The following is a 26,752-nucleotide window of genomic DNA, read 5'->3' as shown; positions in this document are numbered from 1 at the left end:
TCACTTAGCTTCAGTGTCACCTTCTTTCTCCTGGTTCTCCATCAAACTCTTTGGCTGCTCCTTCTTGATGTCCTTCTTGACAATCTGCTGCTGCTCAGCCATTCTCTTTTCATTCCCCATTGATTTCTCAAGTGTGTTTCTATTCCTGCAGATTAAACTTTCCTTGTTTTTCCTGACACCTCTCCTTGTCTGACCCTCCCCTGTTCTAAGGCAGATGTTCCATCTGTGTGCGCTTTTGGCATCCTGGGATGCTCCCAGCATGTTCCCTGCCACACTCCACCAGGTTTTCTCCACAGACTCCGTGAGGGCAGCAGCCTTGTCTCCACCATTCCTTCAATGCTCAACACATAACACAGAACCTGACTCCATAACATTTAGTTGGCCAAATGAGACTAAATGTGTGTTCCTCTAGATCTTAAAAAGTTACAGAAACATAGCACAATAGTCAAAAAAATTATCTTTAGTCAGGAGTTCTCTATATATGTACAACAGTTTGAAGTCACTATTAAGCAAAGTGAAACAGAAACTGTCACAGAATTTCGTAAGATAAATTATTTTGCTTTAATCTTCAATTCATCATGTGAGATAATCAAGACCATGTGTTATTGTAAATATTTCTAGCTTACAACACAGCAACCTGATTTTTATTGTTTGAAATAACTAATATAAATCAGTTAATTAAAAATTGCATAAATAATCCTTTCAAATAAAATTCTGCCTAAATTTTACATTACTCATATGTCCAAATGATAATGAGCTCATAGGAGCTTTTCCAATACCTCAGTCAAAACATTGTACTGATTCCAGCTGTGGGAATAGTAGCTGAAAGTTATTTTACCGATGGGAAAAAGGTACTTACATGACATTGGCCTTTGTACTACTGTGCCCTTTTGGGTCAGGAAAAAGCTGTTCCGTTAAAATCCTAAAATCTCTTCTGTCAGGTCTGAAGGGTGGGTGGGAAACATGGTTTTTAAAATTTTAGCCACAGATATTTTATTCCTTGCTTAAAGCAGTGACTAGATAAAGGCCATTAGAAGAGCCTCCCATCTTTCTTTAGAAGCGTATGCCTGAGAACATCTTCCTGAAACACTCCCTTGTCTCTGCCCAAAATCACCTTAGGTAGGAAAGTCCAAACTCGGCAGGCTGAGGAGATCCAAGGGGATCACTGAGCTCTGAGTCTTATGAGAGAAGAGAGAGAGGTCTAAGACTTTTTGTGTATAAATTTATGGGTTCCAAGTGCAATTTTGCTGTAAGCACGGATGACATAGTAGAGAGTCAGGGCTTTTAGGTATCCATCACCAGAATAATGCACATTGTCCCCATTAAGTAATTTCTCACTGTTCACTCCTTCCATCCCCTCACCCTGCTGAGTCTCCATTATCATTCCACTCTCTATATCAATACCTACACATCTTTTAGCACCCGCTTATGAGTGATAAAATACGATGTTTACTCTGTGTCTGGCTTGCTTCACTTACAACAATGGCCTCCAGTTCCATCCATGTGTCCGCAAAAGTTATGATTCTATTGTTTTTTATGCCTGAATAGTATTTCATTGTGTATATTTTCTACATTTTCTTTCTCCAATCATTTGTTGATGGACATTTGGGTTGATTTTATATCTGCGCTACTGTGAATAGTGTTGCAATAAATATACAAGTACAGTTATCTTTCTGATACATTGATTTCTTTTCCTTTGCATAAATATTCAGTGGTAGGATTTCTGAATCAGACAGAGCCAATAGATGATCAGTAATGGTGGCCAATCATCAGCTAGAAAAAAAGTACTTAGCAGGGCTTGAAAACACTAAAACTCTGAGACCATTGACCTTCAAAAACTTCAACAGCCCTGAGTGAAAATTCTAAACACATTTATCTAGCATTCAAAGACCCTTTATTGTCTGTCCTCTGGGCATCTCACTAGTCTCTTTTTACCCCACTGTCTGTATACTGCATGAGCCATTTATATGAAACTATCTGACTCTCCAAGGCATCTTATACTATATATTCAACCACGTATTCCTAGTAACTAGCAAAGTCCTGGCATATAGTTTGCTACTAAACTTTTGCAGAATGAAGGAATTATCTTGTGTCCAGGTTCCAAGTTTTAAGGTGATTCTTCACTAAAAAACAAGTATTACAGTTTACAAATAATCTACTTCCTTTTTTACAAATGGGATCGATTTTAATCTTCTCCCTTAATAACATTACTTCCATTTACTCCCATCTAAATATGCTGTCCTAAGAGAGCAATTAGAAAGAGAGTTGCAGCTGGAGTTTGAAGAATTGTACATGGTCCTGTGATACCCTACCTTGTTTTAACCTGAGTGACTCTCTCCTAGCGGAGAGAGAGCCGGACAGACTCCATTTTAGTTTCTTCACATGCAGCCCCTTTTACCTCCCTCCCTTAAGGGCATAACTAGTGTAAACTGACTCAAAGCACGTCCAGGAATCACTTATTGATAAGATATTGAGTCAAGCTGCACCAGCAGCTCCTGGGGACGTGCTCAGTGAATGGCACCCAAAACCCCTGCATTTCTCTCTCTGTGATAGTTTAAGCCCCTGCACCTGGAACTATTTTTTTTTTGTAACTGCTTTTGTAACCAATTAATTTTTTTAACTTTTTGCCAGCTGTGCTTCTGTAAAAATTGCTTCAGCTAAACTCCGCCGTCCCCTATTTAGACCATGGTATAAAAACAAAACCAGCCCCTTCCTCGGGGCCCAGAGAATTTTGAGCGTTAGCTGCCTCCCGGTCGCCGGCTAATAAAGGACTCCTTAATTTGTCTCAAACAGTAGCGTTCCTCTATAACTCGCTTGGTTACAACAGTCCACACTGTGGCCTGAGGTGCATCACCCACCTGAGCTTCATCTGTTAGGTATGTCAAGGAAGATAAGCAGGGTGAGAATGGCCTCATCAGAGTACCCCAGATCTGTGGCTTCCCCATCTGGCAATTGCACCTCTGTGAACAAAAACTTCAGAGCCAGATGACAGGAACGGCCCAAGCAGTCCACCAGGGAAACCTGGGCCCAGTGTACATCAATGCAGAGCATCAAGCATGGTGTAACATGTGCACAGTTGCCTATTCCTGTCCAGAGATGACTGCATCCCACACACTGTAAACTGAGGAAATGCAGAGAAGCAGATGTAACTGAAGAAGACAGCAGGAGCAACAAGGAGAGACAACCACGACCTAGGAGGGCCCCATGCCAGAGACGCCTGGACCCCACGCTAGGCTCAGTGCTTGTTATACTCGGGACCCAGCACTTTCCTTCTCCATCATGTGGCATACTTGGCATTATTTGTTGTTTAAAATATTGTCCTTAGTTTTCACCTTTCCTAGGAGACACAGGCAGACCCTGTGACACTACAGTGTCTGGCACACAGTAGGTGCATCAAAAACATCTGCTGAGTTCACACACTCTTGTCCTCTCAAACATTCTTGTCAAGTCTTCAGTGAAAAGGAATTGCTGATTGAGCAAGAATTAAACTTCTAGAGACTCCTGGATCCACTGAAGTTTGAGACAAGGTGAGATTTGCTTACTGCCATATTCCTAGCTCATAGCATACTGTAGTCACTTAAAAACTGTTTCTTGAATAAGTGAGTGAATTTATTCATACATCACACTTAGCTATATATTTTCTGAGTAAAATTGATAAATTTAATTGTTTACTTCTAGTATAATTTTACTTTACTTATTCAATGAACCTGACAATTCAACTAGGTGCCAGGCACACCACTGCTGAAGAAAAAGGGGTATAAGATAAAATTTCTGTCTACAAGAAAGCCACAGTCTAAAAAGTAGAAACATATGAACAAATTATAACAATAAATAGGCTAAATTCAAAATCAGAGGGGTTTATTTCTATTTTAAACAGCTCCAGTTAGGAAGTGTTAGAAAGTTCTAAACAGGAAATGTTCCAACACACCATCTAAGCATGAAGCAGAAGACACCCATAATTGAGTTTGCTGCCACCAACCCCAACAGCAAGAATTTCAATCCTGCTGCTGTAAAGTAAGTGTCACTCTGATTTTATTACTGCTGTGTAACCCAGTTTTAGACTCTCTGGTTGTCACTTAATGTTCTAAAAAAGCATTAAAGAGAAAATATTATTATGGTGATGAGCCCATCCACGGCAGCCATCTCAACATCATACCAATTATAAGCCTATCATTTAAAAAGGAAACTGTTAGTTTAACTTATTTATCCAAATATGATTATTACATAAACATATTTGTCATCAGACTTTGGATTTATGGGTTAAATAGCATATAAAAATAATTAGAGCCTTAAAGTTTATACTTTTCTGGTTCGCTCAAATTTTTTTCAAAATAGCATAAGCCTTTCTAAACAACTGTTAGTATATTTTTTAAAATGAACTTTAAAATGTATATTTTCCAAAAACAAAATACAGCACCCATTGGTAAATGATGATGTTGAGATACAACAGAAAAATTCTCTTGGGAACCACTTAATCAGTGCTGACTTTTGCACTCTTTCCAGAAATGTCAATGGCTTTAAAATATAGAAGTATATTATACAACTAAACTTACACTTATTCAGTATTGTGCAATATTTAGTAGTTGTTCTAGCTATCTCTTGCTGAATAGTAAGCCATTCCAAAACTTAAGGAATTATTTATTGTTTAATATTGTTTATTGTTATTATTTGTTTAGTAATTTTAAATAACGTTATTTATCATGGTTTTGTGGGTTGACGGGCACTACAAAAGTTCTCTTTTGGAGTCTTTCTTGCAGTTGAGGTTGGTTGGCTGCTGCTGAAGTCACCTGAAAGCTCAACTAGGCTAAAGAGCCTAGACGGGTCACTCACATGTGCATATTGGCTGCCGAGTGACCTGTCTGACCTCTCCATGTTACCTGGAGTCCTCACAACGTGGTAGTTGGTCCCAAGACACACAGGCAAATACTACAAAGCTTCTTAGGACCTAGCCTTGGAGGTCCTAGAATATGACTTCTGATCCATCCTATTGGTAAAGCAAGTCATTGTGACTAGCACAGATTCAAGAAATGGGAGATTCGACTCTAACTGTCAATGTAAAGAGCAGCATATGCATGCAGGGAGGAAAGAAATTGAGGGCATCATCTTGAAGACTATCATATCACACCATTATTCCAACTAATGAACATTATGTTTTAGATGGGTAGTACTAGTTACTCTTCTCTCCCCCAGAACCCCAAGGTAGGCATGGACATATTGAAGAGAATGTCAGCACCATTAAAAAACTCTAGAAAAATCACACGTGATGACTGAGGTTAATTCAGTCTGTCAATTACATCAATATAATACCCTTCTTGTAACTCTAAATATGGTGAAACAGAATTGAATTCTAATAAATCTTTCAACTGTTTTCCTATGGAATAATTAACAAACCCAATAAATGTATAAATAGTATGAAGTCCAATTTATTTTAGATTTTTACCTCTTAATTTCAAAGCTCATAGAAACCCAGAGAACTAATCATCATAATCCATAATGCCTGAACAAGAAGTCCTTGTTCTAAGAGTATCCTGTGGCATGCTAAAAATGTATTACTAACTAGGAAATTTAAAACTTTTGGTTAGTGATTTTAAGAGAGCTAACTCATCAGCACAATTCACACAGATTAAGAATGGAGGTTACTCTGCTGAGTGGATTCATAGTGATCAGAAAAAAAATCACAAAAGAGGAAAGGAGATAGAGAAGGGGAAACATACTGTCAATTCCAACAATTAAAGTGATTTTTCGAATGGTTTGATTTTGTATTTGCAAAGGAAAGGCAGCATATTTTGATAGAATAATAATCCCACTTATATATCTTTGTTTTGTTTTGTTTTTTTTTTGAGACGGAGTCTCACTCTATCGCACAGGCTGGAGTGCAGTGGTGCAATCTTGGCTCACTGCAAGCTCCGCCTCCCGGGTTCACACCATTCTCCTGCCTCAGCCTCCGGAGTAGCTGGGACTACAGGTGCCCGCCACCACTTCTGGCTAATTTTTTGTATTTTTTGTAGAGACAGGGTTTCACCGTGTTGGCCAGGATGGTCTCGATCTCCTGACCTTGTGATCCGCCCAACCCGTCCTCCCAAAGTGCTGGGATTACAGGCGTGAGCCACTGTGCCCCGCTCGTCTTCTTTTGAGAAGTGTCTGCTTATGTCCATTGTCAGTGTTTTAATGGGGTTGTTTTCTTAATGTTCAACATCACTAATCATCAGAGAAATGCAAATCAATGTGAGATACCATCTCATATTAGTCAGAATGCTTACTATTAAAAATTTAAAAAATAACAAATTCTGGTTAGACTTCAGAGAAAATCAAATGCTTATACACTGTTGGTGAGAATGTAAATTAGTTCAGCCACTGTGAAAAGCAGTTAGGAGATTTTTCAAAGAATTTAAAACAGAAGTACCATTCAACCAGCAATTCCATTACTGAGTATATATCCAAAAGAAAATTAAAAATTCTACAAAAAGAAACCCCACATGCACTTGTATATGCATCATATTGCTATTCACAATAGGGAAGGCATGGAATTAACTTATGTGTGAATCAATAAATTGGATAGAAATACGTGCCACATATACACCATAAAATACTATGCACACATTAAAAAGAATACAATCATGTCCTGTGCAGCAACATGCATACGTCTGGAGGCCATTATCCTAGGGAAATTAATACTGGAACAGAAAACCAAATACCACACGTTCTTGCCTATAAGTATGATCTAAACATGGGGTACTCATGAGTATAAAGATGACAATAGACACTGGGAACTATTAGATGAAGGAGGGAAGGAGGAGGGCAGGGGATGAGAAACGATGAGTGCTATGCTTACTGCCTAGGTGATGGGATCAATTATATGCTCACTATATGCCCACAATATATGCTCACTACCTTGGTGATGAGATCAATAATATCCCAAATAGGTCAGAATCATACAATATATCCATGTAATAAACCTGCAAATATACTCCCTGAATCTAAAAAATTTAAGGCAGATACAGAGTAAGAGGGCAGAATAGAAGACTACATTCTCATCCCCCACACAAAACACCAAATTTTCACAACTCACTACATTCAAGAAGCACTGTCAAAGGGACCAAAAATTGGGTGAGCAATCACAGTACCCCGGTATTAACTTCATATCACTGAAACAGACATTGAGAAGACAAACAAATAAAAGACCGTCTAGAAGCACGGATGCCACCTCTTCTTCAACCACCAGTAGTGGCTACATCGTGCAGAGATAGTATGTTTGGGAGAGGGAGCACATAGTTTGTGAGGCTTTGCAATAAACTCGTTACTACCCTGTCACAGTGAAGAGCAGAACCAGACTGTACTCAGCCGACATCTGCCAATGGGGGGAGCATTTGTATTGACCCTAGAAAGAGGAAAGCCTCCCATCCTAGTGTTGGGAGCTTGAGTTTTTACAAGTCTTGCCATCAAGAGTTGACGTGCTACTGGACTCTAAGAGAACTTAAGGGGCAGTCTAGGCCACAAAGACTTCAATTGTTAGGCAAGTCATACTCCGAGCTGGGCTCAGAGCCAGTGGAATGTGGAGGGTGGGGAGTATGGGGTCTACTGAGACAGCAGCCAGAGCAGCTAAGGGAATGCTCACAGCAACACTCCCCCACCCCCCCACCCCCCCCCCCCCACGTAGAAGCAGCCACACAACACAGAGAAACCTGTGAATTTGGGAGAGGGAGAGCACAGTGACTGGAGGACTTTACATTAAACTCAATGCTGCCATGTCAGTAAAGACCTGGCAGAATTAATCACCTGCTGACTAAAGAACCCCTGTACCCAGAATAAAAAAAAGTGTCAAACAGGTGATACACCATGGACATTGGGCTCTGAGAAGTGCTAACTTCAAGTGTGACCCAGTACATTTCTAGCTGTGGTAGCTATAGTGAAAGACTTCTGTTTGAGAAAAGCAGGGGGGAAATTAAAGGGAACTCTGCATTGCACCTGATATACCAGCTCAACCACAGTGGGGTAGATCACCAAGCAGATTCTTAGAGTCCCTGAGTCCAGGCCTAGGGTCTTCGTGGTCAGCATTTCTGCACTTGCCCTGGGCCAAAGGTCGAGTCCCAGGCATTGCAGAATTTATCACAAGCTAACTAGTGTCCTTGGACTTTAAGTGAGAAAGTGATGATAATTTGTTAGAAACCCCCCATGGACCAGTAGTGTTGGTAGTCATAGAAGAGTCTCTTCTGCCTGCAGACAGGGGAAGGAAGAGTAGAAAATACTTTGTCTTATTCCCTAAGTGCCAGGTTAGCTACAATAAAATAGAAGAGCAGATAAATTTTGAAGATCCTATGCTTTAATCTCTGGCTTCCACGTAGCATCTGTGGACCCACTCATGGCTAGGGCAACTTGCCACCCTATAGGCAGAGACACAAACCTGGCTGGCTTTGCCAACTATTAATCACAGAGTCCTAAGGCTTTGAATAAACTTATATGGTAGCCAAGTAGTGGTTGCAGTGGGCCTTGGGTGAGACCAAGTTCTGTGCCTACCTCAGGTGTGAACCAGCACAGCCTCAGTGGTGGTGGCCACAGGAGTGCTTATGTTACCCCAACCCCAGCTCCACATGTCTCAGTACAGAAAGAGAGACTGCTGATTTGAGAGAAAGTAAGGGAAGAGAACAATAGTCTCTACTTGATAAATCAAGAGAATTTTTCTTGATGTTAATCCAAGGCCACCAAGGCACTACCTCTACGTGTTTGCATAAACTACTTTGCTATTGGGTTTGGGACCCAAGTTTCTTTGAATACCTGGAAAGCGTTCCCAAAGATAATGGGCACTAACAAGCCCAGACTGTGAAGACTACAATAAAGACTGAATTCTTCAATGCCCAGATCGAGATGAACATCTACAAGTATCAAGGCCATCCAGGAAAACATGACCTCACCAAACAAGCTAAATAAAGCACCAGGGACAAATCCTGGAAAAACAGAGATATGTGACTTTTTATACAGGAAATCCAAAATAACTGGTTGAGGTAATTCAAAGAAATGTACAATATAACACAGAGAAGGAATTCAAAATTCTATCAGATAAATTTAACAATGAGATTGAAATAAAAAGAATAAAGCAGAAATTCTGAAGTTAAAATGCTATTGTCATACTGAAGAATGGATCAGAATTACTTAAAATAATTGACCAAGGAGAAGATAGATTTAGTGAACTTGAAGCCAGACTATTTAAAAACACAAAGTCAGAGGAGTAAAAAAAGAATAAAAAGTAAAGCATGCCTGTAGAATTTAAAAAATAGCCTCAAAATAGCAAATCTAAGAGTTATTGGCCTTAAAGAGGAGGTAGAAAAAGAGATGAGTTGAACATTTATTTAAATAAATAATATTAAATAATAATAAACAATTCCTCAACATTTGATATCAACATTCGAGTCACAGAAAGTTACAGAACATAAAGCAGATTTAACCCAAAGAAGACCACCTCAAGGCACTTAACTGAACTCCCAAAGGTTAAGGGTAAAGAAATGATTCTAAAAGCATCGAGAGAAGAGAAACAAATAACATTCAGTGGAACTCCAATACTTCTGACAGCAGACTTTTCAGGGGAAAATGTACAGGCTGTGAGATTGGCATGACATATTAAAAAAGCTGAAGAAAAAAAAAAACTTTTACTTTAGAATAATATATCTGGCAAAAACGTCCTTTAAACCTGACGGAAAAAAAAGAACTTTTTCCAACAAACAAAAACTGAGGGATTTCATTAACACCAGACCTGTCCTACAAGAAATGCTAAAGGGATATCTTAACCTAAAAGAAAAAAAGTTAGTGGGCAATAAGAAATCATCTGAAGGTACAGAACTCATTAGCAATAACACAGGTAAAAACACTGAATATTATAATATGGTAATTATGGGGTGCAAAAATCTCAAATAGAAAGAGTAAACAATAAACCAATAAAAACTACAACATATTTCCAACACATAGACTGTAAAATAGGGAATGAAGAGAAACAACAAAAAGTTGGAAAGAATGGCAGTATAGAGTTTTTATTAGTTGTTTTCCTTGTTTCTTTTTTTTATTATACTTTAAGTTATAGGGTACATGTGCACAACGTGCAGGTTGGTTACATATGTATACACGTGCCATGTTGGTGTGCTGCACCCATTAACTCGTCATTTAGCATTAGGTATATCTCCTAATGCTATCCCTCCCCCATCCCTCCACCCCACAACAGGCCCTGGTGTGTGATGCTCCCCTTCCTGTGTCCATGTGTTCTCATTGTTCAATTCCCACCTATGAGTGAGAACATGCGGTGTTTGGTTTTTTGTCTTTGTGATAGTTTGCTGAGAATGATGGTTTCCAGCTTCCTCAAAATCCCTGCAAAGGACATGAACTCATCATTTTTTATAGTTGCATAGTATTCCATGGTGTATATGTGCCACATTTTCTTAATCCAGTCTATCGTTGTTGGACATTTGCGTTGGTTCCAAGTCTTTGCTATTGTGAATAGTGCTGCAATAAATATATGTGTGCATGTGACCTTATAGCAGCATGTTTTGTAATCCTTTGGGTATATACCCAGTAATGGGATGGCTGGGTCAAACGGTATTTCTAGTTCTAGATCCCTCAGGAATAGCCACACTGACTTCCACAATGGTTGAACTAGTTTACAGTCCCACCAACAGTGTAAAAGTGTTCCTATTTCTCCACATCCTCTCCAGCACCTGTTGTTTCCTGACTTTTTAATGATCACCATTCTAACAGGTGTGAGATGGTATCTCATTGTGGTTTTGATTTGCATTTCTCTGATGGCCAGTGTTGATGAGCATTTTTTCATGTGTCTTTTGGCTGCATAAATATCTTCTTTTGAGAAGTGTCTGTTCACATCCTTTGCCCACTTTTTGATGGGGTTGTTTGGGTTTTCTTGTAAATTTGTTTTGGTTCATTGTAGATTCTGGATATTAGCCCTTTGTCAGATGAGTAGATTGGAAAAATTTTCCCCCATTCTGTAGGTTGCCTGTTCACTCTGATGGTAGTTTCTTTTGCTGTGCAGAAGCTCTTTAGTTTAATTAGAACCTATTTGTCAATTTTGGCTTTTGTTGCCATTGCTTTTGGTGTTTTACACATAAAGTCCTTGCCGATGCCTATGTCCTGAATGGTATTGCCTAGGTTTTCTACTACGGTTTTTATGGTTTTAGATCTAATATTTAGGTCTTTAATCCACCTTGAATTAATTTTTTTATAAGGTGTAAGGAAGGGACCCAGTTTCAGCTTTCTACATGTGGCTAGCCAGTTTTCCCAACATCTTTTATTAAATAGGGAATACTTTCCCCATTGCTTGTTTTTGTCAGGTATGTCAAAGATCAGATAGTTGTAGATAAGCAGCATTATTTCTGAGGGCTCTGTTCTGTTCCATTGGTCTGTATCTCTGTTTTGGTACCAGTAACATGCTGTTTTGGTTACTGTAGACTTGGAGTATAGTTTGAAGTCAGGTAGCGTGATGCCTGCAGCTTTGTTCTTTTTGCTTAGGATTGACTTGGTGATGTGGGCCCTTTTTTGGTTCCATTTGAACTTTAAAGTAGTTTTTTCCAATTCTGTGAAGAAAGTCATTGGTAGCTTGATGGGGATGGCATTGAATCTGTCAATTACCTTGGGCAGTATGGCCATTTTCATGATATTGATTCTTCCTATCAATGAGCATGGAATGTTCTTCCATTTGTTTGTATCCTCTTTTATTTCATTGAGCAGTGGTTTGTAGTTATCCTTGAAGAGGTCCTTCACACACCTTGTAAGTTGGATTCCTAAGTATTTTATTCTCTCTGAAGCAATTGTGAATGGGAATTCACTCATGATTTGGCTCTCTGTTTGCCTGTTATTGGTGTATAAGAATGCTTGTGATTTTTGTACATTGATTTTGTATCCTGAGACTTCGCCGAAGTTGCTTATCAGCTTAAGGAGATTTTGGGCTGAGACCATGGGGTTTTCTAGATATACAATCATGTCATCTGCAAACAGGGACAATTTGACTTCTTCTTTCCCTAATTGAATACCCTTTATTATGACCACTATGAAGGAGTTTATGACCACTAAGTTTGTTCTTCAAGAAATGCTAGAAAGTCCTCTGAGATTAAAAAATGAGAGTACCAAAAAAGCCATACAATACTATAAAGCTCTGTTGTAAAGCAAATATATAGAGAAATATAGCATCCTGTATTATTGTGATCTGGTAAGTAATTTTAATTCCCTTATAGATTTTGACACAAAATATACAAAAATATTTTATATGTATGTTAAAGGATACATTATATAAAAAGGCCTAATTTGTAACATCAAGAACAACTTGTGTGTTGGGAAAGACAGTCACGTAAAAGACTGGAGTTTTTATATGCTACTGGAGATAACATCAGATTAAACTAGATTGTTATAACTTTGAGACATTTCATGTAATCTGTATAGTAATCACAAAGATAATACATGTAGAATGTATACAAAAGAAAAAGAAAGAAAAACATATTAGTACAAAAACTAATTAGACAAAAAGGAAGACAGCAAGAAATAAAATAAATAAAAGAACTACAAAAGAAACACAATACAATTAACAAAATGGCAGTAGTAACTCCTTAACTGCAAATGATAACCTTATATGTAACAATGTTAAATTCTCCAATAACAGACACAAGGTCACGAAAAAATAAAAATATAAAATCAAATAAATTCTATTTATAAAAATAAAAATATAAAATCAAATAAATTATGTTTACAAGTTGTTTATAAAAATAAAAATATAAAATCAAATAAATTCTGTTTGTTTAAGGATAAACACGGACTGAAAGTGCAGAGATGGAAAATTATATTCTATATGGTAACCAAATCATCCTAAATAGCAGCCAAAATAGAACAAAGTGGGTCACATTTACATTAGATGATTAGAATTTAAGCAAAAAACTGTCATAAAGACAAACAAGGACATGATATAATAAAAATAAATCTCCAAGAAGATATCATAATTAAAATATGCACATGTATCAGCAACTATTCCAAACACATAACACAAATAATGACAGAATTAAAAGGAGAAATAGGCTGAGTACTGTGGCTCACGCCTGCTTGTAATCCCCGCATCTTGGCGGGGGCTGAGGCAGGAGGATGGCTTGAGCCCAGGAGTTGAGAGTAACCTGGGCAAGATGGCAACAGTTCGTCTGTGTAAAAAACAAAATTAAAAATAAAAATAAAGGGAGGAATAGAGACCACCACCAAAATGATAGGAGACTTTAATAATGGAGAGGACAACCTGGCAGACCAAATGAAGACAGAGGATTGAGCAAGGAGTGATTCAACCAAATCCAACAGACTTTTAGAAACGGTCTTCTCAACAACAGAATGCACATGCTTCTGGTGCGCACATGGAACATTCTTGAGACTATATCACAAATCGGACCACAAGAAATCAATTCAAGGAAATTAAAATCATACGAAGTATCATTTACAACTAAAATGGAATGGAACTAGAAGTGAATACCAGAAAAATTTAAAAATTTGCAAATACATAAAAATCAAGTAACAAACTCCTAAACAACATTATGGGTTAAAGAAGAAACCACAGTGAAAATTTCAGCATAACTGGAGACAAAGCATAACAAAATTATTGAATGCATCTAAAGCTTGTATTCAATTGTAGTAGTAAATGTGTACATTTAAAAAATCTATCTAAATCAACTAGTAAATGTAACCAAACATCAGTAAAGAATAAGAATTTCAGCAGTTATAAATAAATAACAATTAAAAGCCATGGAAAAATCAATTAAAGTTTGGTTTTATTGAAAAGATTAAGAAAACTGACAGATTAAAAGAAAAAGGAAGATATATCAAATAATTAAATTCAGAAATAGAAGAGGAGCCGTTACTACTGATGTCACAAAAGTAGGAAAAGAAGAGATTATAAAAGTTTACTTCCAAGTATATGCCAAAAAAAGTGATAAGCTAAGAGATATAGACAAATGTCTAGAAATATAGATTATACTAAAAATAAACCATAAAAAAATCTGAATAGGCATAAAAGTAGTAACAACAACCTCCCCTCAAAAAGCCCAGACCCGGATCACTTCATTAAAAATATTTTTTGTCAAAATGTTAAAGCAGGGTTAACACCAACCCTTCTTAAACTACTTCAGAAAAATGAAAAAGAGAAAACAATTTCCAACTTATTTTATGAGCCCAGCATTAACACAACATCGAACCCCACAAAGAAGCTAAGGAGAAAAAAAAATACAGCTACAAATCAATTTTTCTGTTGACTATTGATGTAAAAATTCTCCTCGGAACATTAGAACACCAAATTCAATAACATATTGCAAGGATTATACACCATGATGAAGAAGGAGTTATCTCTCCATTGTAAGTATTGTTCAACACATGTAAATCAATCTATTTTTTTTATTATACTTTAAGTTCTAGGGTACATGTGGACAACGTGCAGGTTTGTTACATAGGTTTACATGTGCCATGTTGTTTTGCTGCACCCATCAACTCATCATTTAGATTAGATATTTCTCCTACTGCTATCTCTCCTCTAGCTCTCCAGCCCCTGACAGGCCCCATTGTGTGATGTTACCTGCCTTGTGTCCAAGTGTTCTCATTGGTAAATTCCCACCTATGAGTGAGAACATGTGGTGTTTGGTTATCTGTCCTTGTGATAGTTTGCTGAAAATGATGGTTTCCAGCTTCATCCAAGTCCCCACAAAGGACAAAAACTCATCCGTTTTTATGGCTGCATACTATTCCATGGTGTATACGTGCTGCATTTTCTTAATCAGTTCTATCATTGATGGACATTTGGGTTGGTTCCAAGTCTTTGCTATTGTGAATAGTGCTGCAATAAACATACGTGTGCATGTGTCCTTATAGTGGCATGATTTATAATCCTTTGGGTATATACCCAGTAATGAGATCGCTGGGTCAGATGGTATTTCTAGTTGTAGATCCTGGAAGAATGGCCACACTGTCTTCCACATGGTGGAACTAATTTACAATCCCACCAACAGTGTAAAAGCCTTCCTATTTTTCCACATCCTCTCCAGCATCTGTTGTTTCCTGAGTTTCAAATAATCACCATTCTAACTGTTGTGAGATTGTATCTCATTGTGGTTTTCATTTGCATTTCTCTGATGACCAGTGATGATGAGCATTTTCTCATGTGTCTGTTGGCTGCATAGATGTCTTCTGAGAAGTGTCTGTCCATATCCTTTGCCTGCTTTTTGATGGTGTTTTCTTCTTGTAAATTTGTTTAAGTTTTTTGTAGATTGTGGATATTAGCCCTTTGTCAGATGGATAGATTGCCAACAATTTTCTCCCATTCTGTAGGCTGTCTGTTCACGCTGTTGGTAGTTTCTCTTGCTGTGCAGAAGTGTTTTAGTTTAATCAGATCTGATTTGTCTGTTCTGGCTTTTGTTACCGTTGCTTTTGGTGTTTTAGTGATGAAATCTTTGCCCATGCCTATGTCCTGAATGGTGTAGTCTAGGATTTCTTCTAGGGTTTTTATGGTTTTAGGCCTAACATTTAAGTCTTTAATCCCTGTTGAATTAATTTGTGTATAAGGTGTAAGGAAGGGATCCAGTTTCAGCTTTCTACCTATGGCTAGCCATTTTTCCCAGCACCAATTATTAAATAGGGAATCCTTTCTCCATTGCTTGTTTTTGTCAGGTTTGTCAAAGGTCACATGGCTGTAGATGTGTGGTGTTATTTCTGAGGCCTCTGTTCTGTTCCATTGGTCTATAGATCTATTTTGATATCAGTACCATGCTGTTTGGTTACTGTAGCCTTGTAGTATAGATTGAAGTCAGGTAGTGTGATGCCTCTGGCTTTGTTCTTTTTGCTTGGATTGTCTTGGCGATATGGGCTCTTTTTTGGTTCCATATGAACTTTAAAGTAGTATTTTCTAATTCTGTGAAGAAAGCCATTGGTAGCTTGATAGGGATGACATTGAATCTGTAAATTACCTATGGCAGTATGATCATTTTCACAATATTGATTCTTCCTATCCATGAGCATGGAATGTTCTTCCATTTGTTTGTGTCCTCTTTTATTTCGTTGAGCAGTGATTTGTAGTTTTCCTTGAAGGAGTCCTTCACATCCCTTGTAAGATGTATTCCAAGGTATTTTATTCTCTTTGTAGCAATTGTCAATGGGAGCTCACTCGTGATTTGGCTCACTGTTTGTCTGTTATTGGTGTATAGAAATGCTTGTGATTTTTGCATATTGGTTTCTTATCCTGAGACTTTGCTAAAGTTGCTTATCAGCTTAAGGAGATTTTGGGCTGAGATGATGGGGTTTTCTAAATATACAATCATGTCATCTGCAAACAGAGATAATTTGACTTCCTAATTGAATGAATACCTTTGTTTCTTTCTCTTGCCTGATTGCCCTGGCCAGAATTTCCAACACTATTTTGAATAGGAGAGGTGAGAGAGGGCATTCTTGTCTTGTGTCAGTTTTGAAAGGGAATGGTTCCAGTTTTACTGATTTAGTATGATATTGGTTGTGGGTTTGTCATAAATAGCTGTTATTATTTTGAGATACATTTCATCAATATGTAGTTTATTGAGAGTTTTTAGCAGGAAAGACTATTGAATTTTGTCAAAGGCCTTTTCTATATCTATGGAGATAGTCGTGTGGTGTTTGTCATTGATTCTGTTTCTGTGATGGATTACATTTATTAATTTGTGTATGTTGCACCAGCCTTGCATTCCAGGGATGAAGACTACTTGATCGTAGTGGATAAGCTTTTTGATGTGCTGCTGGATTCCACTTGCCAGTATTTTATTGAGGATTTTCACAATGATGTTCATCAAGGATATTGGTCTAAAATTCTCTTTCTTTGTTTTGTCTCTACCAGGATTTGGTATCAGGATGATACTGGTCCCATAAAATGAATTAGGGAGGATTTCCTCTTTTTCTGTTGATTGGAATAGTTTCAGAAGGAATGGTACCAGCTCCTTTTTGTATCTCTGGTAGGATTCAACTGTGAATCCATCTGGTCCTGGATATTTTTTGTTGGTATGCTATTAATTATTGCCTCAATTTCAGAGCCTGTTATTGGTCTATTCAGAGATTCAACTTCTTCCTGGTTTAATCTTGGGAGGGTGTATGTGCCCAGGAATTTATCCATTTCTTCTAGATTTTCTAGTTTATTTGTGTAGAGGAGTTTATAGTATTCTCTGATGGTAGTTTGTATTTCTGTGGGATCGGTGATGATATACCATTTATCTTTTTTTATTGTGTCTATTTGATTCTTGTCTTTTTTCTTCATTAGTCTTGCTACTGGTCTATCAATTTTGTTGATCTTTTCAAAAAATCAGCTTCTAAATTCATTGATTTTTTAAGGGTTTTTGGGTCTCTCTCTCCTTTAGTTCTGCCCTGATCTTTCTTGCCTTTTGCTTGCTTTTGAATTTTTTGCTCTTGTTTCTCTAGTTCTTTTAATTGTGATGTGGGGCTGTCAATTTTAGATCTTTCCTCCTTTCTCTTGTGGGCATTTAGTGCTATAAGTTTCCCTCTACACACTGCTTTAGATGTGTCCTAGAGATTCTGGTGTTTTTTGTCTTTGTTCTCACTGGTTTCAAAGAACATCTTTATTTTTGCCTTCATTTCGTTATTTACCCAGTAGCCATTCAGGAGCAGGTTGTTCTGTTTCCATGTATTTGTGCCGTTTTGAGTGAGTTTCTTAATCCTAAATTCTAATTTGATTGCACTATGATCTGAGAGACAATTTGTTGTGATATCTGTTATTTTACATTTGATGAGGAGGGCTTACTTCCAATTATGTGATCGATTTTAGAATAAGTGTGATGTGGTGCTGAGAAGAATGTTTATTCTGTTGATATGGAGTGGAGAGTTCTGTAGATTTCTATTAGGTCCGCTTGGTGCAGAGCTGAGTTCAAGTCCTGGATATCATTGTTAACCTTCTGTCTTGTTGATCTGTCTAATATTGACAGTGGAGTGTTAAAGTCTCCCATTATTATTGTGTGGGAGTCTAAGTCTGTTTGTAGGTATCTAAGGACTTACTTTATGAATCTGGGTGCTCCTGTATTGAGTGCATACATATTTAGGGTAGTTAGCTCTTCTTGAGGAATTGATCCTTTTGCCATTACGTAATGGCCTTCTTTGTGTCTTTTGATCTTTGTTGGTTTAAATTCTGTTTTATCAGAGACTAGGCTTGCAACCCCTACGTTTTTTTAATTTTTAATTTTTTTTGCTTTCCATTTGCTTGGTAGATCTTCCTCCATCCCTTTATTTTGAGCCTGTGTGTGCAACTGCATGTGAGATGGGTCTCCTGAATACAGCACACTGATGGGTCTTGACTCTTTATCCAATTTGACAGTCTATGTCTTTTTATTGAGGCATTTAGCCCATTTACATTTAAGGTCAATATTGTTATGTGTGAATTTGATCCTGTCCTTGTTATGTTAGCTCACTGTTTTTCTCGTTAATTGATCCAGCTTCTTCATAGTATCGATGGTCTTTACAATTTGGCATATTTTTTGCAGTGGCTGGTACCGGTAGTTCCTTTCCATGTTTAGCGCTTCCTTCAGCAGCTCTTTTAAGGCAGGCCAGGTGGTGTCAAAATCTCTCAGCATTTGCTTCTCTGTAAAGGATTTTATTTCTCCCTCACTTATGAAGCTTAGTTTAGCTGGATATGAAATTCTGGGCTGAAAATTCTTATCTTTAAGAATCTTGAATATTGGCCCCCACTCTCTTCTGGTTTCTAGGGTTTCTGCTGAGAGATCCGCTGTTAGTCTGATGGGTTTCCCCTTGTGGGTAACTCGACCTTTCTCTCTGGCTGCCCTTAATATTTTTTCCTTCATTTCAACCCTGGTGAATCTGACAATTAGTATCTTGGGGTTGCTCTTATCCAGAAGTATCTTCGTGGTGTTCTCTGTATTTCCTGAATATGAATGTTGGCCTGCCTTGCTACGTTGGGAAAATTCTCCTGAATAACATCCTAAGGAGTGTTTTCCAGCTTGGTTCCATTCTCTCTGTCACATTTAGGTACACCAAGCAAACGTAGATTTGGTCTTTTCACATAGTCCCATTTTTCCTGGAGGCTTTATTCATTTCTTTTCACTCTTTTTACTCTAAACTTCTCTTCTCACTTTATTTTATTAATTTGATCTTCAATCACTGATATCCTTTCTTCCACTGGATTGAATAAGCTATTGAAGCTTGTGCATGTGTCACAAAGTTCTTGTGCCATGGTTATCAGCTCCATAAGGTCATTTAAGGTATTCTCTACACTGCTTATTCTAGTTAGCCATGGTCTGACCTTTTTTCAAGGTTTTTAGCTTCCTTGTGATGTGTTCAAACATACTCCTTTAGCTCGGAGAAGTTTGTTATTACCAGCCTTCTGAAGCCTCCTTCTGTCAACTCGTCAAAGTCATTCTCCCTCCAGCTTTGTTCCGTTGCTGGTGAGGAGCTGCAATCCTTTGGAGGAAAAGAGGTGCTCTGGTTTTTAGGATTTTCAGGTTTTCTGCTCTGGTTTCTTCCCATCTTTGTGGTTTTATCTACCTTTGGTCTTTGATGTTGGTAACCTACAGATGGGGTTTTTGTGTGGATGTCCCTTTTGTTTATGTTGATGCTATTCCTTTCTGTTTGTTAGTTTTCCTTCTAACAGTCAGGTCCCTCAGGTGCAGGTCTGTTGCAGTTTGCTGGAGGTCCACTCTGGACACTGTTTGCCTGGGTATCTAGAGAGGAGCCCGCCTGTATGAGGTGTCTGTTGGCCCTTACTATGAGGTGTCTCCCAGTTAGGCTACATGGGGTTCAGTGACCCACTTGAGGAGGCAGTATGTCCATTCTCAGAGCTCAAACACCATGCCAGGAGAACCACTGCTCTCTTCAGAGCTGTCAGATGGGACGTTTAAGTCTGCAGAAGTTTCTGCTGCCTTTTATTCAGCTATGCCCTGCCCACAGAGGTGGAGTTTATAAAGGCAGTAGGCCTTGCTGAGCTGAGTGGCTCTACCCTGTTCAAGCTTCCTGGCCACTTTGTTTACCTACTCAAACCTCAAAAATTGTGGATTCACCTCCACCTGCTCAGCTGCAGCATGAAGGTTAATCTCAGACTGCTGCGCTAGCAGTGAGCAAGGCTCTATGGGTGTGGGAACCAATGAACCAGGCACAGAAGAGAATCTCCTGGTCGGCCAGGTTCTAAGACTGTGTGAAAAGTGCAGTATTTGGGTGAGAGTGTCCTGTTTTTCCAGGTACAGTCTGTCATGCCTTCCCTTGGCTAGGAAAGGAAAATCCTGCAACCTCTTGCACTTCCTGGGTGAGTTGATGCCCTGCCCTGCTTCAGCTCACCCTCCATGGGATGATATCACTGTCCAACCAGTCCCAATGAGATGAATCAGATAGCTCAGTTGGAAATGCAGAAATCAACCATCTTGCATTGATCACACTGGGAGCTGCAGACCAGAGCTCTTCCTATTTGGCCATATTGGAATGAGAGTTTAAATCAATCAATTTAATATATCATATTAACAGAGTAAAAGATATAAACCACACAATCGTCTCAAATAATGCAGAAAAGTCAACTGACAGTATTAATCATCTTTTCAAGATAAAAAAACACTCATTAAACTAGAAATAAAAGGAAACTAACATAGCAAAAGATATGTAAATAACTCATCACCAACTGAGTTCAACAGCTCATGCCTATAGTCCCAGCAGTTTGGGTGGCTGAGGTGGGTGGATGATTTTAGGTCAGGAGTTCCAGACCAGCCTGACCAACATGGTGAATCCCTGTCTCTACAAAAAATATTAACATTAGCTTGACGTTGTGGTGTGTGCCTGTAGTTCCAGCTACCAGGGAGGCTGAGGCATGAGAATAGCTTGAACTCGGGAGGTGGAGGTTGCAGTGAGCCCAGATCATGACACTGCACTCCAGCCTGGTTGACAGAGCAAGATCCTATCTCAGAAAAGTGAAAACAACAACAAAAACAAAAAAACGAAAACAATCATCACTAATATTATACTGAATTCTGAAGTGTGGAAAGTTTATCCTCTAAGATTAATAATAAGGCAAGATATTCACTGTTGCCACATCTATTCAAAAATAGCAGTGGCAAAACAACTAGGGAACGAAAAAAAGAGAAGATCCACATTCTAAAGGAAGAAGTAAAATTACCTGTTACTTATGACACGATGTTATATACAAAAAATCCTATATGCTGAAAACAATATCTGTTAGAACTAATAGTTGCATTTAGCAAAATTGCAGAATACAAAATTAAGTGTGTTTATCTTCATTACAAGGTACAATCCAAGTTTTCAAAATTCCATTAAAAATAGCATTAAGAAGAATATACTTTGGAATAAACAAGCAAAGAGATGTAAGACTAGTATACTGGAAGATATAAGATGTTGTTGAAGAAAAGTCACAAACAATGGGGAAGATGTTCTATATTTACAGATTAGACAATTGAAAAGATATCCCATATTCATAAATTAGAAAACAATATTCTTAAGTCTATATTAACAAAATCAACAACAGATTAAATGCAATAGCTACATAAATCATAACAATATTTACTTGCAGAAATACAAAATTCTAAAACATATGAAATCTCAAGACTGAAAATAGCCAATTAAACTTGGAAAAGAATGTCAAGTGTGGAGCCCTCACAATTTTTAAATCAAAAACTAATTGCAGTGCTGTTGAATTCTTTTCAAATGTGGTATTTTGAGGCCAGGTTCTATGGCTTAGACGTGTAACCTCAGCATTTTGTGAGGCTGAAGTAGGAGGATTGCTTGAACACAGGAGTTCAAACCACACTGGGCATCATAGTGAGAACACCCATCGCTACAAAAAAAATTAAAATTAAAATTAACCTGGCAATGTGACATGAACCTGTAGTCTCAGATATTCCAGAGGCTGAGGTGAGAGGATTGTTTAAGCCTGGGAGAGCAAGGCTGCAGTGAGCCATGGTCGCACCAGTGCACCCCAGCCTGGATGACAGAGAACCTGTCTCAAAAAGTAAAAAGGATAAAATCTAAAGGAAATGTATTAAATCAAGACATGTAGACATAGTAAATAATAGAGACCCCCCTCTCCACAAAAGCCTTGTATATATGGTCAAAATGATCTTCAACAAGGGTGCAAAGGCCAAATTATGGAGAGGGAATAGCCCCCTTTAACAAAAAACGGTATGAAGACTTGCTATCAACATGTAAAATACAGAAGTCAGAATTGTAGTTTATACTATATTTTTTTAAAAACTCAAAATGTGTAAGTCTGAAAGCCTTACACAAAAATATAAGGGAAAAATATCCAAAATTATGCCATGGAATTTGGCAATGGATTCTTGACTGCCAGCAGTCCCACATCCCTGGAGCATCCATCCGCTCACTGCTGCCTGGTGCTGGGTCCTTCCACACCTGTCACACTGCTTTGTGCGGGGCTCTGAGGGGCACGAGCCAGGACACCAGGCCGAGCACAGGGCACAGGCCAGGCTTTCTCAGGCTATTCGAGGGCAGGCTGTCCCCATGACCGCCTCAGGCGCCGGAGAGAGGACGGCCTGATTCGAGTATGCGGAAGGAGGAAGAAGCTCTTTTCCTGAGCCAGCAGGGACACAGAGGCGGATGCGGGACACAGGGACACAGGGGTGGATGCCATAAAAATATATGGCATATATTTTGAAATATGGCCACAATTTGAATAATTACAATATCTAAAAACTCCAAAGATTGTTATGCTGAAACTGCACCAAAATTTGTCATTCCAGTGACTACAGGGAATTTTTAATAGTTGTTACTTTTATAATAAAATTAAACTTTAATGAAATAACTTACTTTCAAACTTCAGGAAGAGGACAAATATTCAGCCAGAGGTATCAGTTCCCGGTTTCTGCTCTGGGTCTTCTCTGGTCTCCCACAGCCCCTCCTGCATCACCCAGGTCTAAGGGGCCACCTGGCCTAGCCTGCGTCCCCTCATCCCTCCCCTTCCCCACCCAGCTTCCGCAGCGCCCTCCTGGGGCAGGGGCAGTGAACCGTCCAGAGAGGGAGGCTCCCTCGCCCAGGGCAGTACAGCTCCGCCCCTCTCCGCACCTGCCCAGCCCCTGGCAAAGAAGTCGCCTGGGCCTGGCCCGCTGCCAGCCCTCCAATGCCTGCCCTGTGCCTGCAACGGCGACGCTGCCAACAAGAGGTGCCAGAGGCCACGGCAGAACCCGCCCAGAGCGCAGGGTCCCACTCACCTGGGAGCGGGGGCACATCCCTCCCAGTAGGCGATGGAGTTAAGTTTGTTTCCTCATTTATTTTACTTAAAACTGGTAGAATGTTACTATTATATGAAATACCCATGACTCTTGTCAGTAAATTTGAGCAAATGTTTATTAGTTTTTGTCAGTTTAACTAGTTATTTTGTTTCTATTATTAAGGTGAAATTTAACTTCTATCTGAAATCAGTAAGACACAGAGAGATTTTAATGACAAGTGAATATTTTTTTCTCGGGGGAACTGAATTATGAATTGAATGAATGAATTATGAATTAAATGAATGAATTCATTACCAAGGTAGAGAGGACACTAACCAATCGGTAGTTTTAATCAATCTGTATTCCCTCCCTCCTCCCTCTTTTTTGTTTGTTTGTTTGTTTGTTTGTTTTTGAGACAGAGTTTTGCTCCGTCGCCCAGGCTGGAGTGATGTGGCGTGATCTGGGCACACTACAACCTCTGCCCCACGGGTTCAAGCGACTCTCTGCCTCAGGCCCCCTAGTAGCTGAGATTACAGGCGCCAGCCACCATGCCCAGTTAATTTTTGTGTTTTCATTAGAGGCGGGGTTTCACCATGTTGGCCAGGCTGGTCTCAAACTCCTGACCTCGGGTGATCCGCTCACCTTGGCCTCTCAAAGTGTTGGGATTACAGGCATGAGCCACCAGTCCTGGCCCCTCCCACCCCTCTGTATTATGACCATGTGTACCCAGCATTTAGCTCCCACTTATGAAGGAGAACATGCAGTATTTTGTTTTTTGCTTTTGCATTAGTTTGCTGGAAACAATGCATCCATGTTGCTTCAAATGGCATAATTTTGAGTTTTTTATGGCTGTGTAGTATTCCATGAGTCTTTATCCAGACCACCACTGATGGACGCCTGGGTTAAGTCTATGTCTTTGTGATTTTGAATACTGCTGTGATAAAAATATGGCTACATGTGTCTTTTTGATAGGATATTTATTTTCTATCGGGTATATACCCAGTAATGGGGTTACTGGGTTGAATGGTAGTTGAACTCTCAGTTCTTTAAGAAATCCCCAACCTGCTTTCCACAGTGGCTGAACTAATTTACATTCCTTCAGAAAGTGTATAAGTGTTCTCTATTCTCTAAATCTTCACCAATATGTGTTTTTCTTTTGACTTTTCAAAAAAAGCCATTCTGACTGGTGTGAAATGGTATTTCCTTTCGGTTTTGATTTGCATTTCTCTAATAAATAATGATGATGAGCACTTTTACATATGTTTGTTGGGTGCTTGTGTGTATGTCTTCTTTTGAGAAGTGTCTGTTCATGTCCTGTTGCCCACTTTTTAATGGAGTTACTTGCTCCTTGCTTGTTGATTTAAGTTCATTATAGGTTCTGAAAAATAGACCTCTGTTAGATGCGTAGTTTGTGAATATTTTCTTTCATTCTGTGGGTTATCCCTTTAATACCTTGATAGTTTCTCTTGTGCAAAAGTTTTCCAGTTTAATTAAATCCCACTTGTCAATTTTTGTTTTAGTTGCAATTGCTTTTGAGGACTTAGCCATAAATTATTTGCCAAGGCCATTATCAAGAAAAGTATTTCCTAGGTTTTTCTAGGTGTTTTACAACTTGAGATTTTACATTTAACTCTTTAATCCATCTTAAGCTAATTTTTGTATTTGGTGAAATATGAGGATCTAGTTTTATTCTTCTGCATATGACTAGCCAGTTATCCCAACATTATTTATTAAATAAAAAGTCTTTTTTCCCATTGCTTACTTTTGTCAACTTTGTTAAAGATGTGATGGTTTCAGGCATGTGGCCTTAGTTTCTAGTACTCTAGTCTGTTCCATTGGTCTACGTGTCTGTTTTTCTACCAGTACCATGTTGTTTTGATTACTATAGTCTTCTAGTATAGTTTGAAGCCATGTAATATGATGTCTCTAGCCTATGTCTCTAGGCTTAGTATTGCTTTGGCTTGGCTATTCAGACTCCTTTTAGGTTCCATATAAATTTTAGATGTTTTCTATTTTGTGAAAAATGACATTAGTAGTTTGATAGGAAAAGCATTGAATCTGTAAATCGCTTTGAGCAGTATACTCATCTGCACGCAGATGATACTCCAGTGTATGTTCTGAGGTTGATGAGTGAAGTGTATTGTAATTCCAAATAGTCAAGTCAGACCCTGCCCCTGCCTGGCTCCTCCTCTGCCAGAGCTCCATACCTCTAGCCAGGGGCCCTCTGCAGCCACTGGGGATGGGGCTGAGGGAGGCTTCCCGCCCCAGTGCAGCAGCTGCAGGGCTGACCGCCTGCCTTGGCCAAAGCCACAGAGACATCTGGCCCTCGTTCCGAGATGTGCGGAGTGCGGGCGGGCTCGGGAGTTGCCTGGAGGCTGCTGCCTGCACACAGAAGGTGGCTGCAGTTCGGGAGCCAAGGGGGGCTGGAGGTGCATGGCCTGTTCGGCCTCTGTATCGCCAGCGAGCCCAGCCTGAGGGCCCCCAGGCCGTACCTCCCACCCACTCCTCCACCTGAGGGAGATCGGGGCCGCTGCCATGGGCACTCGGCAGTCACGCCATGTGGGGTTGAGCGGCGGGTTCTCAGTTCTCGCTCCTGTGCAGCCGCTGCCGCCCGGCAGAATGCCTGGCTTGGCCACAGCCACTAGGACACCTGGCCCTGGTTCTGCGAGGCTGGGAGCGCAAGCGGGCTCGGGTTGCCAGGCAGCTGCTGCCTGCACACAGAGGGTGACTGCAGCTTGGGCGCCCAGGCTGCGGAGCATGGTCTGGGTGGCCTCTGGAATGCGTGCGCGCCAGGCCTGAGGTCCCCCCGGTGGTGCCACCTGCCCCAGTCTTCCTCTGCTGGAGCCTGGAGCAGCTGGAATGGCCACTCTGCAGTCACAGGAGATAGAGTTAAGTTTTCTTATCCCACACATGCACACAAAAAGGTAACTATTCAGTGAAGTAATTAACATGTTAATTGACTTCATTTTGGTAATCATTTCAGAATGTGCATATATAAATGCATCACATATACAATTTTTATTTCTCTATTACACCTCAGTAAAGCTGAAATAATTAACAGGATTGAAAGGATAAACCTACAGTTCTATAGTCACAGTTGGACACTTCAATACCTCATTTTAATTAATGGATAGAAAAACCAGACAGAAGCTTCATGAGAAATACAAGAGTTAAACAACAGTATAAGCCACTGAGAGCTAATATGCATATACAGGACAGTCCTTCCAACAACAGCAGAATATACATTCTTTTCAAGTGTATGTGAAACTTTCTCTAGGATAGGCCATATCTTCGTCCACAAAATATGTCCTAATCATTTTTAAAAGTTTGAAATCATACAAAATATAATTTAAAACCACAATGGAAGAAACAACAGATAAATACGTGAAAACTGGAAAATTCACGAAAATGTGGAAATTAAACAATAGAGTCTTCAACTACCAGTGAGTGAAAAAATAAATCACAAGCAAAATTATAAAATATCTTGAGACAAATTAAAATAAAAACAAAACATACCAAAACTTATTGAATGCAGTGAAAGTAGA

At 39.2% G+C, this 26,752-nt stretch overlaps 1 pseudogene; it reads right to left on the bottom strand.

Moving 5' to 3' along the window:
• Positions 1-26,119, bottom strand: LOC134756629 (uncharacterized; annotated as a pseudogene).
• Between the last annotated feature and the right edge of the window lie 633 nt (positions 26,120-26,752).

Source organism: Gorilla gorilla, chromosome 11, assembly GCF_029281585.2.
Source record: "Gorilla gorilla gorilla isolate KB3781 chromosome 11, NHGRI_mGorGor1-v2.1_pri, whole genome shotgun sequence".
NCBI lineage: Eukaryota > Metazoa > Chordata > Mammalia > Primates > Hominidae > Gorilla > Gorilla gorilla.
The sequence above is the reverse complement of the archived record's forward strand: the minus strand, read 5'-3'. Positions and strand labels throughout refer to the sequence as shown.